This window comes from Nuphar pumila, chromosome 14, assembly GCF_984573655.1.
Source record: "Nuphar pumila chromosome 14, dmNupPumi1.hap1.1, whole genome shotgun sequence".
Lineage (NCBI taxonomy): Eukaryota > Viridiplantae > Streptophyta > Magnoliopsida > Nymphaeales > Nymphaeaceae > Nuphar > Nuphar pumila.
This window is the reverse complement of record NC_143262.1, coordinates 16,626,719-16,637,727: the sequence shown is the minus strand read 5'-3', so window position 1 is coordinate 16,637,727 and position 11,009 is coordinate 16,626,719.

Below are 11,009 nucleotides of genomic sequence, written 5' to 3'. Positions count from 1 at the left end.
CATTTTTTTAGAAGATTGTGTGCATCGAAAGTTGTAGTAACTGAGGTAAAAAATCTTGAGGATTCTGTCGTCACTACTATTTGTCAGCTAGATAATATATTTTCTCTAGCATTTTTCAATGTTATAGAACATGTGATCATACACTTGTCATACAAACTTAGGGTTGGTGGTCCTGTGTAATATCAGTGGATGTACCCATTTGAAAGGTATATTTTATTTAGATTTTTCTCTCTAATGCTATTGAGAATTTATTGTATTACTAGATGTATATTGTTGACAGATGCATGTTTGACCTAAAAGAAATATTTGAAATAAAGCAAGAGTAGAGGGTTCAATTTGTGGGGCGTACACTTTAGAAGAGATTTTATATTTCACATCTATATACTTTGAGCCTCACATTGCAACACGTTACACTTGCCCACCTCGTAATGATGATGAAGGACAAGTTATTGTGGTTGACAAACTATCAATATTTAAACCACTTGGGAATGCCTTTGGCAGCTGTCCATCAAGATTTTTGGAAGATCGAGAGCAAGATGCAACACAAATCTATATCCTTTTAAATTGCTTAGAGATCAACCCCTACATCAAGTTATACACAATATGTTACACTAAGTTTTCTACGTACATGGTTCGGTAATATAATTATTTTTTAAGTCCAGACCATTTGATCTGGAGTTGCGAAGAGAAATTCCCCATCTCACTGATTCAAAATTACAAAAAGAATGTGAAAATAAGTTTGTGGCATGGTTGAAAGAGTTGGTAAGGACAATGACATGCATTCTTTCCGTGTAAACAACAATATGTTACTTAATTAATCATGTTTACATTCATTGTTTATGCTTATAGGTCCGCCATAGTGATGTTAATGACCAAGAAATATGTGATTTACAAAATAATTTCTACCAAAGTTGTGCAATGTTACAATAGATACATCGTAAATGGTTATCGATTCCATACAAAAGACTACGGTGTAAACAAGTCAACAATGAATAATGGCGTGTGTGTCAAGGGTAGCTGTTACAGTGAAAATGAACTTGACTACTACGGTGTTATTGAAGAAATAATAGTGTTGACTTACTTAGGCTTTAATAAAAGGGTAACTTTATTCAAGTGTCGTTGATTTGATCCCACAACAATAAGAGTCAACAAAGCCTCAGGCATTGTGGAGTTGAATCATAAATCAAGGTTTGGAACATATGAACCATTCATATTAGCCACGCAAGCTCAACAAGTTTACTATACTTCATATCCGAGTACAAGAAAGATAGATAAAAATGAATGGTGGGCAGTTTGTAAGGTGAAGTCTAAACTATACCCCGAGTATGATCAATTACAAGAAGACAAGTTAACTGAAGAGAGTGATTACTATCAATAAGATGATATGTATGACTTCTCTTATGGTCACAATGTCACACATGGTCTGCATGTCACATCTCTGTTGTCTCATGGCATACCTATAGAAGAATGATCTAAATGATATACCAAGTGGATGGCGACCCAATGAAGAAGAAGACGAAGAGGACGAGGAAGAAGAGGAAGAATATGAAAGTCAAACAAGTGATGAGAAAGCATGCTCGAGCTAGTGAAATACATCTTGTAATACATACCGCATCACTTTCTCATATGCTCTTATTTTTGTAATTTAGAGACCATGTTAGTCATAATAGTAGTTAGCAGGATATTTGAGTGTATTTGTTGCTGATACATGTTTGACATTGATGTGATCTAAATGATTTGAATGTATTGTCATATTTGATGTGACTGTATTCATGCTTGCATGAAGTTGTTTTTTATTTGATTATGTATCTATGGAATTTCATATCATGTAATTGATCAAAATAACATTTTTATTTGTTAGAATATGGTTCGTGGAGGTAACAGTGGTCGAGCACCTAGTGGAGGCAGTGGGACATCATTAGGTAGATGTCTTTGTGTTATATTTAAATATAGGCATTCATTATATTTTTTGCTTATATGTTGATATAAAAATTATTACTTATTAATCATCTTTAGAGTATCCCAGCTCAGTGATGGCCAGTCTCAACCTTCGTCTTCACATAATGCTTCAATATGTATATCATTTAAATAATTATATACTTGATTAGTTTAAAAATGCATTATGTGAATTTCTAACTCATTATTTTGTAGGTGATGTTTCACTTACACATGACCCACCTACACTAGCTACTCATACACATCACGATACAACGCCGGATGCAGGGTCTTCTCAGCCTGACACACAATGATTCGTTCAAATAGTGTATATCTATAGTCGACCATAAGTATTTCATTGTCACTTGTCCAATACTTATCTTATAAATACTGTATATCGACAGCCAATTGTTAATGTGTATCAATTCATGTACAACATGAGGTTTGAGCCACAAGAAGTAATACGATAAATTAGGAAGTCACTACTTCAGCATCTTGTAGGACCGGTCGCTAAATGAAAAGAGTACCCGAAGGAGGTGTTGGATAGATTATTGTCAACATTCACGGTATGCAATCGTTTATCATAACTAATGTGTTTCACTTTTAATTTTTTGTTATAGTCACAAGGGGTCAGTGAACCTGGTCATGGAGCTTTGTGAGGGTGATGAACTCTTCGACCACATCATTGGCAAGGATCACTACACAAAGTGCGACCGAGGACCCCAAATTTTTTTTGCCTGGAGCTATCATTCCTTCTCAGCGCACCAACCCCACCACATCAAATCCCAAATCAAGAAAGGGAAGGTTACAAAAGCTTGCTGCAATGGTGGTGGAGAAAATCCCTCTGTTGCTGACATTAGGGGCAACAAAGCTGCCAACGTTGGCTGGAGATACCGAATGAGGTGGCGACAACCGCCACCCCACCTTTTGCTTCTTTGTCTTTCAGTTTTGTTTTGTTTTCTCTTATTTTCCCTTTGGGTCTATTGCAGTCCATCGTGAACCAAGTGCAACCAACATTGGCAATAGAAGAGCAGGGCACTGGGAGCTTCACGCTCAATATCTCGCTCAGTTGAGAGGCAACAAGCAACTGTGGTTCAAGTAGAAGAGTCATTTTCCCTCTCTCTGCTGATGACCACCACCACTAAGGGCAACAACACCGACATAAATGGAAGACGAAGCGACCGCTATGATGGTGGCCCCGACCTCCTTCGAGCCAAAGCCTCGCCCCTTGATGGAAGAAAAGCATGCTTTCGTCTTTGCTTGGCTCGCCCAACACTACAAACCCCTCATGGAGAAATCCCTCTCTTGCAAATCTGACTTAGACGCCATCCCCTCCTTTAAGAATCTCCAGGTCTTCCTTTGTCGCTTCTCAGATGTTGAGCAGTCCTTCAGGTCCAGGCTCGATGAGTGCCAATTGATCCGGTCGAGACCTTGCGATGACGAAGCTGAGAGGCTCATGCTCAAGGTCGTTCCTGTCACCCTCGTTGATTTGGCCATCGGCAGTAAGGGTGACTATGAGATTTGGGAGGCAGAGTGGCAGACCATCGCCCTTGTCCACCTGCCTAAAGTGGAAGGTCTTGCACACCTTCTCGCGGTCATCATGCTACAACAGGCTTGGTCTGAGCATAGATGGAGGAAATTGATGTGAATCAACATTTTTGAAGAGCAAGCACCAAAGAAATAGCATCGGTGTTGTTGCTCAGCTAGACGAGTTGTTTGAGTGGCGGTGACGTTGGGGTTCGATGGAGGCCTCAAGGAAGGATAAGGCTAGGGTGCTCTGCCCCTACCTCCAGCATGTTCAAACCATCATCGAGGAGATCACCAGCCAGAGGTCATCGTCGGTGGTAGTGGCAACAGTAGTGCGAAACTCTGTCCAGCTGACCTTCAGGAGCTATGGTGACACCCCACTTCATCGCGTGGTGGCCAAAAACCTTGGCGGTGGCTCCGAAGGAACCTACAGAAAAGATGAATGAAAAAAAAAAGAGAAAACAAAAGAGGGATTTAGGGTTTCTCAACAAAATGAGAACCCTTTGTTTTTTTTTCATATTTAGTCCCTATTTTATTTAATATTATGTTTTTAGGCTTCAGTTTCTGAAAAAATCCAAAAACAGGCCTGTTCTGTGAAAAATATCATAATTAGGGTTATAATTTAAGGATTTTCTCATAATTATTTTTAAACTTTTTTGAAATTATAGAAAAGCACCTACAATTTTCTGTTAAACTCAAAAAAATTTGAAAATTATGTTTTAGTGTTCTGGATTGTTGAATTTACTTATGACTGTTTTTGACTTTTCTAATTTTGTAGAAAAGTGCTTCGGGCTTGCAGAATACCTCCTAGAGAGTTATCAAGACAAGTTTGGATATGGATTGGGTCAAGTTGTTCAGGTAGCTTTTTATAAACTTGGTTGGTTCTCGTAAAACTTTTTGGACCCAGTTATGAATTGCTTTATAGCTCTACCCTGATATTTTTTGGATCTTGAAATATTGTATCTGCATATGTTTTATATATGCATTAATATTATATTCATATCTAGATCCAATATGGTTTGTATTGATCTGATTTTTATTTAGATCAAGTTTAATTGTATGATCTATTAAATATAATATTGGGATTAAGATTGAATCTGATCAGTATTAGATCAGATGTTTGGATCTAGTAAGGCAACATAGATCTAGTTTGATCCAGTAAAGCATATTAGATCTAATTAAACATATTTGGATATGGATTGATCAAATTGATTGAGCATAGATCCAGTTGAATTAGTTTTATATCGAAACAATGTTCTTGAGTTTTGTTGAACTTGTATTTATCTAAATTTGATCCAAGTTTGTGATTGATCCATATAAGTCTAATTAACATATGGAATATGGATCTAGATTTGATTCAAGATTTATGATTGGATCTGGATGTGTGTTATGCCTTAATATGAGATATGAATCCAAAATTGATCCAATGATAATATATATATATATATATATATATATATATATTTGATCCAAGTTTTATGTTGAATCTTGATAGTATCATGTCAGATATTCAGAACTAATAATGACATATATTTGTATAGGTTGAGGATTGATACAATTAGATTTAGATAAGTAGAATACTGGATGTGTAATATGAATCCATTTGCATTTAAAATATACGGTTTTGGATATGAATTTGCATTATGGTCAAATTCTATGAGATTCATGGTTTTATTTAAGCTTGCATAAAGATTCATTTTAATATGTATCGTGTTGGACTTGATGGACAACATCTCAAGTCGGATTTGGATATGAACTCCTATAAATCCAATAAATTTGGATATATATATATATATATATATATATATATATATATATTATGCGGATCCGATAAAGTATTTGAACTTAAATGTTCAAGCTTGTGGTCTGATTAAAGCCTTAGAATTGTCTTATCATATTTGACATATCCAAATGATAATGAGATAACTCTCATTGGATATGCATGTGGTGTATATCCAAACTTAATTTTGATATAGAGATTTATGCTTAACTTCATGATGGAAAGTCAACCTCGTATGTGAGTATCCTCATGATGATCATATATACTGAAGGAAAAGTCTAGCAAATGTATGTAAAACCACATGATGTCATGGCTTAATGCAAATATTGCTTAAATGCAATGCATTAGAAAAGTGGGCACTGAATTATAATTTTACACATGCATGTGAGGATTTATTTGTATATGATGATAAATAATGCTCCCTATGGTATGCCTCTATGAATACATAAAGTGATATTTTTTTTCATGAAATGCAACACGGTTAATCACATATATGACTATCTGAATATATTGATCTAAAATGATCAGGTGGTAACCACCATGTGATAGTTCACATGGATAGGGGTTGTATAAACTATTTGAAAGTTTAAAAAGTTGAAGTATTTACTATGATTGGTAAATCATGGATTTATGAATCAATAAAATTCATAATACTCCACTAGTGTACACGTGAACGTGATGTTGTCCTATGGTATGATCATTGAAGAGCCGCAAGAACCTCATAACTACGTGAGAACGACATTATGATGTATTCATTTTTTATCTTTAGACTGCATGACTTAGTATGCAATGAATGATGAATACTTGAAATAAATTATTATGATAAAATTTATGACTTGATAAAAAACTAACCTAGTTTACAAATAGCCTCATGATAGAGATATATCATGAAGGTGAAATCCAAATAGCATATGTAAAAACTATATAATGTCATGAGTCCAATACATAATGCATTGGTTATGATACAATGTGGGTGTTCGTCTCATATGGCAAAGTGAGAGATATTGGATCTTGATACGAATCCAGTGTGGCCAATGAGTCTCACATGGTATCCAATGTCCTACTTGAGTAGTGGGCCATTAAGATAAGAACCACCAGGTTAATGGTGGACCCACTCCTCATTGGATTCTTAGCGTGTTTGGAAATTCAATGAAGTTGGTTATGACTACCCATGAGAGGATAAATTCTTTAGCCCCTTCCTCGGTAGGAGACACCAAGAGCTCTCGATAATCACATCAAAGATTCTTCTGAAGTAGGCCGTTAATCTATTCCTTATTTCCTTCTCCTTTATCTTTCACTATACACACCTCAATCCTAATTCCGACTGACGAAACATTATTTTGGCAACACACTGAAACCATGTTTCCATTCCATTGCAAGGCTCCCAAACATAGCCTACAAAATAAGGCTGATTCCATTTCAAATCACCTAATTCGGGCCAATTTGATTCAATTTTGACAATGGTGAGTGCTTGTATTCACTAGAGACTAGAGACATCAACAGCAAGGAATCCTTGATTGAGTATCTTGGTATTTATTTCGATTAACATGGAGAAATCACACAATGGTTTGGTTGTCCCATACGTTGACCAAGTGCAAAACTACATGAGTGCTCCCCCTTGCTCATGAGGGATAGTTTCTCGTTTGGCTCTGGTCTTACCATAAAAAAGATGCACCCGAGGCATTGATATTGGTAAAAACATATCAATGTTGTATTCCATGAATTCAAATTATTTTTTTAACAATGTCAGTATATGGTTGTTAGTGGTGGTTTGATGAATTTTCTTTGAGCAGTGGGTGTTTTCTATAACAAATGTATTGCTAAGTATATTGCCTCAGTACTTTGTTATGTCTTTTTTATGAGGAGGAACCCTCGCCAAAGCAAGGAAAACCCCAGGTGGGCACCCCGATCACCAGCCTTACGTGGCCCACCTCTGAAAGATACGAACACACCCATGTGTCAACGGGGTTTGATCTGACGCCTTCATCTCAGCACCCTCAACCACTTTTCTGCCCATGTCATCGACTCCAGCAGTGGTTTGTACTAGCACTTGTCATTTAATACAATCAACAAAATTTGTAAGATTAACTTTATGGGACAAAATCTTGTCTTTTTTTAGTAGATTTAACCTTTGGAGTATTTGTTATTCAAATATTTATTTATCATTCTATTCTTGATTTAATTCACCTTTAATGCTTTTACTACCTTAACTAGAAACAAATTCTTTAAAAACTGATAATGTTGCTTTCTCTTATAAATTATTCTTTCTTTGTAATATGTATCTACATTTATCTTTTGATAAGGGTATACTGGTATAGTTGCATGTGTTCTTATATCAATCTAATAAATACCTTGCAAATTGGATAGGGATGTTGAGATCATTACATCATTTGTCTTAATATGTTTTTATTGTTATTTATATATGTAGTTCTCTGTGAGCTATAGTGCTAATATGGTATGGTAAAGTATTAAATAAAACAATCCTATCTAAGCACATTTCATATCAAATAAATTGTGATATATGTATTAACTTGACCTATTTATCAATCTTCTATTAGGTAATACAATATTTACAACACAAATATCTTCAATCGACAAGCCTTAAACTTTGTCTACTGACGTGCACAAGATGAAAATGTGGATACTTTGGGAAAAATCTTCATTAAAACAATTGTTTTGCTTTTTCATGGCCAGACCAAGGAAAGGCCCCTATCACCACATTAACTAAAACCCTTGAGATCACTGCTGCTCATTAGGCCTCGTTTATTTCATGCAAAGTACATGAGAAAGTGTTGAGCTTGTAATTATTTTTTATCATGAATGAAGCAAACATCAAATCATCACAGTGAGAGGTCGGGGTAGGCCTAAGAAGACTTGGATGGAGATGATAAGAAAGTATATGAATGCTTTGAACCTCACCGAGGACATGACATTGGATAGAAATGATTGGAGGAGAAGGATTCATGTGGAGGACCCAAAATGATTTTCTTTTTGGTTCATATCGTCGACCCCAATTGTTTGTGATGAAGGCTTTGTTGTTATTGTTGTTGTTGTTTATCGCTTTTTACATGTAAATCCTTTCATACCACTCCACTTGGGAAAGCTTTCACGTGATAAGGTTGAGTTGACAGAATTTTTTAAAAAACTGTGACTATTCCCTATGCCTAAGCTTTGACCTTGTGACAAAGGATACCCTCATGTAAACCAAGAGTTTTCTTTTGTGATAGATTTTAGGTACATACAATGGGGATAAATATTCCAACAACATAATATATATTCATTGATAATTGAATTTATGATGCAGGAGGGGCAGAGCAATATATATCTGGGCTCACATCCCTCGTTGGATCATTTGAGATCCATATTATTTAGTTTGGTTATTTTAGTATTTGAATTATTGTAATGGATCTTAGATTCAAGATCCATGTTTTATTAAATTATGATGAGTTTTATTTGTTAGAAGGCTATCGGTTTAGGGAGTCAAATTCTTCTCTTATAAATATAGGGAAGGCCTAAGAGACTGAACAGTTAGATTGAAGTTAAATTTCAGATTTGCTATTTTCTTGATTTATTTCTTTTTTGGGTTAAATTCTTGCATTTTCTAGTTATTTCTCGTATTCTCAATTTTTCTATATATAATCGTAATTGGTTAGATTTTTTCGTAAATCGAGCCTTCTCAATTTACATCAATTTCACGTAAAATTAGTAGAGAATTCAACAATAAGTAACTTTTTGCTGGCAAAGAGCAATAATTGGAGAGTAAAGGATAGTTTAATAATGGTTTGAAAGATATTGGTATATGACAAAGAGATGACAATGATAGAAGTTGGATAGTATGAAAGATATGCTTTTTAACCATTTTTTTTTCATGCTTTCACAAGAATTTGACGTTTCTTTTGTTTCAATTTCTGGCATAGAGAAACCTGCACCAAGTCGAGCAACCTGGTGTGTTGATTCCCCTTTTTTTTTAAAGGCAAGCTGGGGTTAGGCAGACCCCACCAGTTATTATTCAGAGTAGCACCACCGGGGTTTGAACCTGCAACTTCCCACCACAACAAGACATGCACTCACAGCTCCTACCAACCACTGTACTGTTTTACAATTTGCGACTTGAACAAACAGCATCTGGAATTAAAGAGCAGGTCTTATTGGCTTAGCTTACCATACCTACTGTTGTCGTCCCAAAGGGGTAAAACTTTGGGTCGGATATGATTAATCAATGTTACCTAAATGAGTTTACTCTAAATCAGGTTTAGATATTGAATAGCTCATACCAAATTTGTTTTTTTTACATGGAAGAACATTCAAATATCCGTCGGATTCAATAACAAAAAATCAAAACCACATTCTCATTTTGAATTACCAAATTTGACTAAATGGAGTCATATTTGGTTGGATATCAGACAAAATTCGATCCATTGGTAACCCTATCTGTGTGGCACAACAGATTCAACAAGAAAAAATCAAAACCATATTCGCTTTTTGGATGACCAAATTTGACTAAATGGAATCATATTTGGTTGGATATCGGACAAAATCCGATCCATTAACATCTGAAATCTGAAAAACTTTTATAAAAACAAGGACCGTGATTAATTTGGGTATTCTCAATCTTTTCTGCTCACACAACCCAAACCAAAATACCCCACAAATGGGCGTCATGAATCCAATTCAACATAATCCAAAGAAGCCTTTAATTCAACATGTTCTTTTTCCTAGCTGCTCTCCAAGTGCACACATCAAAAGCCAGTAAAAGAAACCAGCGACCGTACGTTGGCCAACTTCAAAATGTAAGAAACAATTAGGCCAATAAAATCTATGCACAAGGGCGTTCATATAACTTAGAAGTTAGGAATGTGACACTAACCATAGCCACATATATCGTTACCCGATATTTTTTCGACCAAAGAAAATCTCACGATAAATTAAAGTTGTTGGTCTCTAGAAAAGATTTCAAGAAGACATTGGTATATTTAAAATTAACAATATACAAGAAAATATATGCATTAACAAACATTAAAGATATAAAAATATAGATATCATGTTAATAATGTGATAATATCACGATAAAAACATGATATCTTAAAACAACGAGTATTTTAAAAAAATATCGTGTTTGTTTGAGCTTGTAAAGGTTTTTGAAAATCTCGATATTTGTGACCATCACCCTAACCGATTAGGTGAGGCAAGTAACTAAGGGGTCGTTTGTTTCACGCTGTAGAAAGGTATTTATGTGGAAATTGAAATCCCCTCAAAGCCCACCTTGAGTGGAAAATGCTTTCTCAGGGGAGATGTGTGACACGGGTTTCCGTTGAAACCCTTTATTTGAGTGGAAAATGTGTGAGCCCCACTGCCTTTTTCAGATTGGTGTTTGTTTCAACCTAGGCGGGAAAGAGCATGACTTTAATGTGAAAGATGCCTTTTTCCCATGAAGGTTGGGTGTAAAACAAACGATCCCTAAGGGCTTGTTTGATGGCGCGTCCCGCATGTTGCCCTTGCCATCAAACAAAGGACGCTGCGGACAGCGCGCATCTGCCATGTCTCAAGAATGGTAAATCACCGTTCGGGAGAGGGGTCCCCCGACTCTCTCTCTCCTGTGTGTTCTAGTCACGGCTAAGAGTAAGAGGAAGAAGAAAAGTTGATGGCGAAAGCAGACGACACCATAAGGAAGAAGAAGAAAAGGCGTTGCTTTATGATTTATTTTCTTATAGTTTAGGATTTTTGGTTTATTTAAGATTTATTTTCTTATATTTTAAGTTTTTATGAT